At 35.1% G+C, this 8,427-nt stretch overlaps 1 pseudogene; it reads right to left on the minus strand.

Annotated features, from left to right (window-relative positions):
* Positions 1 to 3,413: 3,413 nt before the first annotated feature.
* LOC140511524 (olfactory receptor 4C6-like) lies at positions 3,414 to 4,312 on the minus strand (annotated as a pseudogene).
* Positions 4,313 to 8,427: the final 4,115 nt, after the last annotated feature.

Here is an 8,427-nt window from a genome sequence, read left to right on the forward strand (position 1 = left end):
AAACAAACAAACCAAAATGTACTGAGGTAGTACCATCTTATGCACTCAAAGGTTGACATTCTGAGAACAAAGGATTCCCTTTGCAGCATTTGGAGACAGTCACTGATCCACCAGCACAAATTGAAAGAAAGATTTCAGGCACATAATCAGTATTTAATTATTGTTTATTGACTGTGATTGAATCTGTGCTCATTGACTGACATCATTGTCATATATAGTGGATGCAAACACTGAGACACAGAGATGGGGGAAAATTGGAAAGACTTAAGGTTTGAACCTATGTTCTAATATCCAGTCCATTTTCACAATCCTATGCAAACTTAAAGTGATCTTTAAGTGATGTTTCAGTGTATTGTGGGGTGAGAAGCAGTGGAAACAGTTACCTTTTTAAATACTAGAATGGAAGTCAAGTGGAAAGAAGAAATAATGGGGGTTACATTTATTCTATTTATTTTCCCACGAAATTGCCCTGGGAGTGATAGGTGGAAAACATAATTAGACAAATATAAGTTTCATGTCAGGGAAAAAAACAGCAACAAATTTTCACCATGATATTTTTCTAATAAGGAAAAGTTATGATTCAAATCTGATGAGTTTCTCTATCCCCTTAGTCTTTGAAGTAGAATCTTTCTCATGATGTGTGGTGCCTATTAAAGTAGGGAAACAAATTGTGTCGTAACTTGGCAAATATTTATTATGGTCCAAGTACATTCCAGGGACTACATTTTGTCTAGGGATGCAAATGTTAAACTTATACCATCTGTGATAAAGACAGGAAAATATCATCATGCCAACTAGCCTGTCAGTCATAAAGCATGTGATAAGCACTTTATTTGTTCCAGGCAGTGTTCTCTGAATACAAATAAAAGTAGAAAAAATAGCAGTCCCTATTATTGAAGATCTTACATTCTCATGGGGCAAGGTAACTAATAAAATGGAGATGAAAAATGAGTGGGAGGAGAATGGTATGCAAAATGTCCTAAGGAGATAAAGTATATAGCAGAGCATCCTGGGGAAGGATGAAGACTAGCACGTATGGAGAGTCCCAAATATAAGGAAACAACTTCTGGAAAGGTTATGTGTTGGCGTATGTGTTAAGGGAAAGTAGAATTAAGTACGGTATGACCACTTAGAAGGAGTTCCATAGGGATGTGGTTGGGAGGTGAAAGAATTTGTCAATCTGATAGCTTTCTGCTTTAACTAGTTATTTGTGCTAAATAGATGATAAGTGGATTATACACAGATATCAAAATATAAGTGCTATTAGTAACATTATATTACGTCTTAAGCCACATTTGCCTTAATCTAGTAAATGCTTTTAGTGGGACCTAGGTTATGATAAGTTAATAGCAGTAGTCATAGATACAGAAGCAGAAGCAATGGAAGCAGCCACACCAGCAGTAGCAGCAGCAGCAGTAGAAGTAGCAGTGATAGTAATAGTAGTAGTAGTAGTAGTAGTAGTAGTAGTAGTAGTAGTAGTAGTAGTAGTAGTACTAGTACTAGTACTAGTACTAGTACTAGTACTAGTAGTACTAGTAGTACCAGTGGTACAAGTAGTAACATATAGAAGAAGATGAAGAGGATGGATAGCCTTTATATAGTCTTTTGAGTTTTTCGAAGAATTTTGCAAATATTTCATTTTATCTTTGCATCTACCCTGGGAAGTTTTATTGTTTAGTCATATTATTTGTATCTAACTCGTCATGACCCCATCAAGATTTTTTTTTCTTTACTGCAATGATTTGTCATTTCCTTCTCTAGCTCATTTTACAGATGGGGAACTGAGGCAAACAAAGGTAAGTGACTTACCCAGGGTTCCGCAGCTGCTAAGTATCTGAAGTCAGATGAATCTTGCTAATTACAAACCCGGTGCTCTATCCATTTGGTAGGTTATATTAATATCCTCACTTTGCAAAAGAAACAAAGTCATGAAGTGATTAAGTGAATTGTCCAATATCACATAGCTATTATGTATGTGAAGTTGGATTACTACTCAGGTCATCTTATAGATAGATACCAATATATTTGAAGCTAAGTGTCCAAAAACAAGACTGAAAGGAAGAGTGCATCCTTAATACCAACTGTGCCAAAGAGAAAGTACGTAATCAAAGTTAGAAGAGAATATGGGAAGAGACTGAGGCAAAGCAGAGTGACATTTATCCAATGACGTAAATATATCTTTTGACCCAATTCAATTGTATTTTGATACAATTCCAATGAAATAATGTAATAGATCACCCTTACTAAACTGGAAAATAAGGGGTAAAAAGAAAATAGTCAATTTATGAGAAACTATTTAGATAGGCACAATAATACAATGTGGTTAATATTCCATTTTGGAAAACAGTTTAGAGAGATGTTTAAAAGAAGTTGTTAAAATATGAAACAGTAATAGAAAATATAGATACCTTTTCACCTAAAGCTTGTAGAAATAGTTCTGCAAAAAAGACCATTATCAGGATGAAATCCAAATAAATAAAAGCATTCATAAGGACACTTACATAATGGCCAAGAATTAGTGGGCAGGAAAATATATCCAATTGATTCATAATTGGCTGCAGAAAACAAAGAATCAGAATGGAATATACAATAAGATAGTACTATAATTATAACTTAAGAAATAAGAAATGAAAAGAAATCAGAAAATCATGGGAATGCTTATAAATGAAACAAATAAAACAAGAAAAAACAATATTCATAATCCATTTAACAAAATAAACAGAAAACTGATATTAAAAAAGCGAAAAAAAAAAGAAAGCGAATAATGTGTAATTGTAATGCCCCCACCTAATACCAGAGAGAACATAAGGAAATGTATTTCTCTCCCTTCTCTGCAGAGGCATAACTGAAGCGGAGGTTACAATAGAGGGAACATTTAACTTAAATCCATAAGATATTACTTTGAATTTCTTAATCAGACAATGAGTATCTCTGGGACCCTATAGAAGTTAGGTATATAATGTATCTGCCTAAATTTCCTTGCATATAAAAAGGAGGATAATAATAGCACATACCTCTGTGGGATGTTATGAGGACAAAATGAGGTATTATTTGTAAAGTACGTTGAGAAACTATCTGAAGTATTTTGCAGACCTTGATGGGCTACAAGAATGTTAACTCTCAGAATTATTTATATGTGGAAAACTATCAATATGTAATATCCTACATGACCTCATTCACAGTTGATACTCGGATTTTTTCATGGTTTTAATATGTCAATTGTAACCTCTGAAAGATTTGTAGGAAATAATGTAAGGGTGGAAATTTATGGAAGGATGATCATTGCAAGTAAAAGGACTATGTGAAGAGATTGAAATATTATTCCACCAAACCATATGTATCCTTCTGCTTCATTTGACTGACTTTCAAGTAGTAAGGTAACTCTTCTGAATACTCAAAGGCATTCATCTGATTCAGAGTTTCCTCATGGCATTTTTAACCTCTGTATTTCTAAGAGTGTAGATCAAAGAGTTTAACATAGGAGTAATCATAGTAGCACATGCAGATACAGTTTTGTCTATAGGAAAAGTGGCTACTGGCCTTGCATACAAAAATATACATGGAGCAAAAAACAACACTACCATTGTGAAGTGAGAGCTGCAGGTGGAAAGAGCCATGGGCCTTCCTTCTGTACTGCCACCCTTCAGGGAACAGAGGATGACTCCATAGGAAATAATTAATATGAGAAAGATTGACAGGCACATCACTCCACTGTTAGGAATGACTGAAAGGCCAAGAATTTGGGTGTCCATGCAGGCCAGTTTCAGCAATGGGAACAAGTCACACATGAAGTGATCCATAACATTGGGACCACAGAAGGGAAGAGAGGACATGAAGAGGAGTTGTATGGTGGAATGTACGGAGCTTCCTATCCAGGATGCTGCCACCAGCAGGTGGCACACATGAAGATTCATGATGACCATGCAGTGTAAGGGTTTACAGATGGCCACATAGCGATCATAAGCCATGACCACGAGGAGGATGATTCCAACACCACCAAAAAAATGCTCTGCAAACAGCTGAGTCAGACAACCTTCTAGGGAGATGATTGTCTCCTCTTCGAGTAAATCCATAACCATTTTAGGAGCAATGATTGAAGAGTAGGTAGCATCCACAATGGATAAGAAGGTTAGAAAAAGTACATGGGTGATCTCAAAGTTTGGCTGGCAGTCATGGTTATGACAATGAGTATATTTCCTATAATTGGGAGAATATATATGATTAAAACAAAGACTAAGAACAATTTTTGCAGTCCTGGATTTTGTGTAAGGCCTAGCAGAATGAATTCAGATGCATTGCTCTTATTCTCCATTTTCGTCAATCCTCTGCCAACTTCCTGATTTTCCCACAGTTTTATTAGTTCTTTACTTTTCTCTTCATTTCTTCCTCAAATAAGACCTTGCCTAAACGTCCCCTAAAAATCCAGTTATTTTAATTGCAAATTGAGTTAATTCTTCTTCTTCTCCATGGAACTGCTTATTCTGTTAGGGATGAATTTTGTACAGTGTTAATGAAAGAGATTCAATAACCTTAATGTTAAGGAATATGATTTATCTCCCTTTATTCTTGGGGTAGTTGATTATAGTAATTTCCATTCATGTAACTAATTTGTCTTTGGTCCAATTAAAGGAGAAATGTCATCATCATGCTTATCAATGATTAAAATACCATAGATTAATAGAACTCCTAATTATTGTTTTAAATTATATGCTTAGTTGAAAGTACTTATTTCTCACTTTAGATGAAAGTTAGATAAGGTTAACGAATAGGTGTTTTTTAAGTCAAATGGGAAGGTATGATCTAAAGCTGACTGAGATAAGGAAGTAGATATAATAATAATCTTGGAGTCAGGAAAACTTTCATGCTCTGCTTCTGGCTACATGGCCCTGACAAAATCACATCATCTGTAGTTACCGAGATACCTCCTTAAGTAAAGAAGCTGCAGAGCACTGGATGGAGCGCAAGGGTCGAGGAAGTTTCCTTGTTCGGAGATTGTTGAATCCAATGAAATCATATATCTGGTTAAGAAGAAAAGAAATAAGTGAGTATAAGGAATAATAGTAATAACTGATACTTTAAAGTTTACTCATACACACAAATGAGCTTATTGCAGGAGAGGGCTGGAAAGGCTCTCCCTCTGTTTATATGCTATATATTATTTAAACATACATTCATATACTCAAACATACACACATTAACAAATACACATATATACACATGTATAAACACACATACACATTAATATGCTGCTAACATGCCACATATGTAGGTTTGCTTTTATATTGTTTTTGTTTTCTAGTAGAAAAGAAAGAAATTGATTTAGGCCATGAGGGCAAAGCCAATGGTGGCAAAGCTTCTCTAGAGTTTCTTGTTACAGTTTTCTCAATTTTTATGCCTCCAAGCTTCCTTCCTTTCCTTATTGACTCCCCTCCTCTATGACAACTTTCTCCCATCTCTCCATCTGCCTCCTTCCCTTTCTTCCTTCCTCTTTCTCTTCCTTCTTTTCTTCCATACCTCATTCATTTCTTCCTTCCTGCATATCTCCCTTCATCTTTCTCATCCTGCCACAGTTTCTTGTTCTCTTCATTTATTTCCTCATATGAAAATTTTACTTTCTCCCTCCCAATTCCAACTCATTTCTACCATCCTCTGTGCTGGAGTCATTTGTGCTCTAGTCCACGTCATATCCATGTCTTGGCAAACCCCGCTCCTGGATTATGATTACCACATACTTTCTCATGTCTTTTACAGATCCGGAAGAAGTAACTGAATCCCCTCCATATATGTTATTTAACATATCTAAATTTTCACCTTTGAAAGGCATTTTATGTATGATTTTCTAATTGAATTCTATTCCTCAGATAGAAATGTTCTGGTGTCTTTCTCCTTTTCTTAAATATAATAGTAGATTAAATATAGATAGCGATTTATTGGTTGTAATATACTTCACATTTGTTGTCTCATTTAATTCTCCCAAGTTTTCCCAGTGTAAAGATGAGGAAACTGAGATTAAAATAATTTAAATACTTTTGCAGGGTCACATAGCTGGTACATACTTAGTCAGGAATCAATCTCAGATATTCCTGTGTCTGAAGCTTGTACTATATTATGTAGTCATCACAAACCTCTAACACTAACACTCCCTCTCTCTCAGAATAAGAATTCACTTTCTCTCACTTCTGGGAGGACTTGGATTTTTTACTATACAAGAACAATACTCTCTACCTGTGGATTCATCTCAATCGCTGCTGTATATTAGAGTAGCCTAAAATGGCATTTTACATTTTGCAATAATGCTCAGTGTCTTCCTATTCACCGGTTCCATTCCTCATGTTTACCACCAGTTCCAAGCCTCTCTCAGCATTTAAAAAATAACTTCACTTGACTCTTCCATGAGCCTAGATGTATCAATCTTTATTTGCCCTTACTTTAATCACCCAACTTCCTGTGGAAAACTATCTCCATTTGCTGTCTTTTTTTTTTCTCTTTTCACTTCAAAACCCAAGGTAATCTGGGTTCTGGTTACATCAGTCATCAGAATCCACTTTCTCTTAGTAACAAAGGATCTCTTTATTAGCAATCTTTCATCAATTTTCATAATTTTAGCTCATATCTTATGCTGGAGAAGATGTGGGAGAGTTGGATCACCAGTTCGTTGTTGATAGAATTGTGAGCTGATCCACCCATTCTGGAGAGCAATTTGAGACTATGCCCAAAGGGATACAAAAATATTCATACCCTTTGACCCAGCAATATCGCATCTAGGACTGTATCCCCAAGACATCATAAAATTGGGAAGGGGTCCCACATGTACAAAAATATTTATAACAGCCCTCTTTGTTTTCGCCAATAACTGGAAATCAAGGGGATGCCCATCAATTGGGGAGTGATTGAATGAATTATGGTATATGATTGCAATGGAATACTATTGTGCAATAAGACTTCAGAGACTTCAGACTTCAGAGAAGCCTGGAAAGACTTATATGATCTGATGCTGAGGAAAAGGAGCAGAACCAGGAGAACTTTGTGCACAGCAACGACCACCGTGTGTGAGAGATTTTTCTGGTAGACAAGGAACTTCATTGCGATGCAAGGATTAAAAAAATTCCCAGTGGTCTTTTAAGACAAAATGTCTTCCACAGCCAGAGAAAGAACTGTGGAATTCAATCACAGAATATAGCAGATCATGTGTGTGTGTGTGTGTGTGTGTGTGTGTGTGTGTGTGTGTGTGTGTGTGTGATACATTTTGATTTATTATATGGTTTCTCCCATTTATTTTAATTCTTCTACACAGCATTTATAGTGAAAATGTATTTAATAGGAATGTATGTGTAGAATCTATATAAAATTGTATAGTCTTTGGAAGGGAGGGTGGAAGGAGGAGGGAGGGAGGAGAAAATAATCCAGGACATATGGTAGTGATCATCGAACACTGAAAATAAACAAAATTTTTAAAAAACCAATCAATCCAAACTCTAAAAAAAAAAGAAATAAAAAAAAATAAAAATGGGCAAAATAGCCCTGACCTACATTAAACAGTACTCACTTTCCTAATAAAGAGACACTGATGACTAACAGATAAACATTTAATATGTTACTAATCATTTTTAATATTTGTAAAACAACTATTATTTTAATACAGTTCTGGTATACAATGATTTTAATTGTATTTCTTATGCAATGTTAATTTTGTGTATAGCTGCTAATTTTTCCACCCAAATGTTATAATTATAATTTGTTTAGTTTTTAGGATTTTCAAAAAGAGTTTGAGTAAAGATTTTATATTTAGATCATAAGTGAATGAATGAATGAATGAATGAAATGGACTCGTGGTTGAATCAGATTCTCCTAGGGCAGTATGGTTTTCCTCTGCCAGTGGAGCAATTCCAAAATAATATTATCTAATATCATTAGGGACTGGCTGTTTTCACTGTAACAGTTTTTGCTGTATCATCATCATCATCATCATCATCATCATCATCATCATCATCATCATCATCGTCATCATCATCATCATCATCATCATCATCATCATCTTCTTCTTCTTCTTCGTCTTCATCTTCGTCTTCTTCTTCGTCTTCGTCTTCATTAATATATGTAATGACAATGTTAACATAGCACATACAATTTTCCAGGTACCATGCAAAGTAATTTACAAATGTCATCTAATTTGATTCTCACAACTGTGGTGGGGGGAGGACCATTTATTATTGTCATTTTACAGGTAAATCAAACAAGTAAAAGTTAAATTAATTCCCCAGGATCATACAGCTAGGAAATGTCCAAGAACCTATTTGAACTCAAGTCTCCTGGTGTCCAGTCTTGGTGTTCTATCAATGTTTTTTTAATTCCTTCAACTAAATCTTAATATAAAGAATTAATTAAAATTTAATAAACATGAATGTCTGACTCTTTTGTGTCCCTGCA

Source organism: Notamacropus eugenii, chromosome 6, assembly GCF_028372415.1.
Source record: "Notamacropus eugenii isolate mMacEug1 chromosome 6, mMacEug1.pri_v2, whole genome shotgun sequence".
NCBI lineage: Eukaryota > Metazoa > Chordata > Mammalia > Diprotodontia > Macropodidae > Notamacropus > Notamacropus eugenii.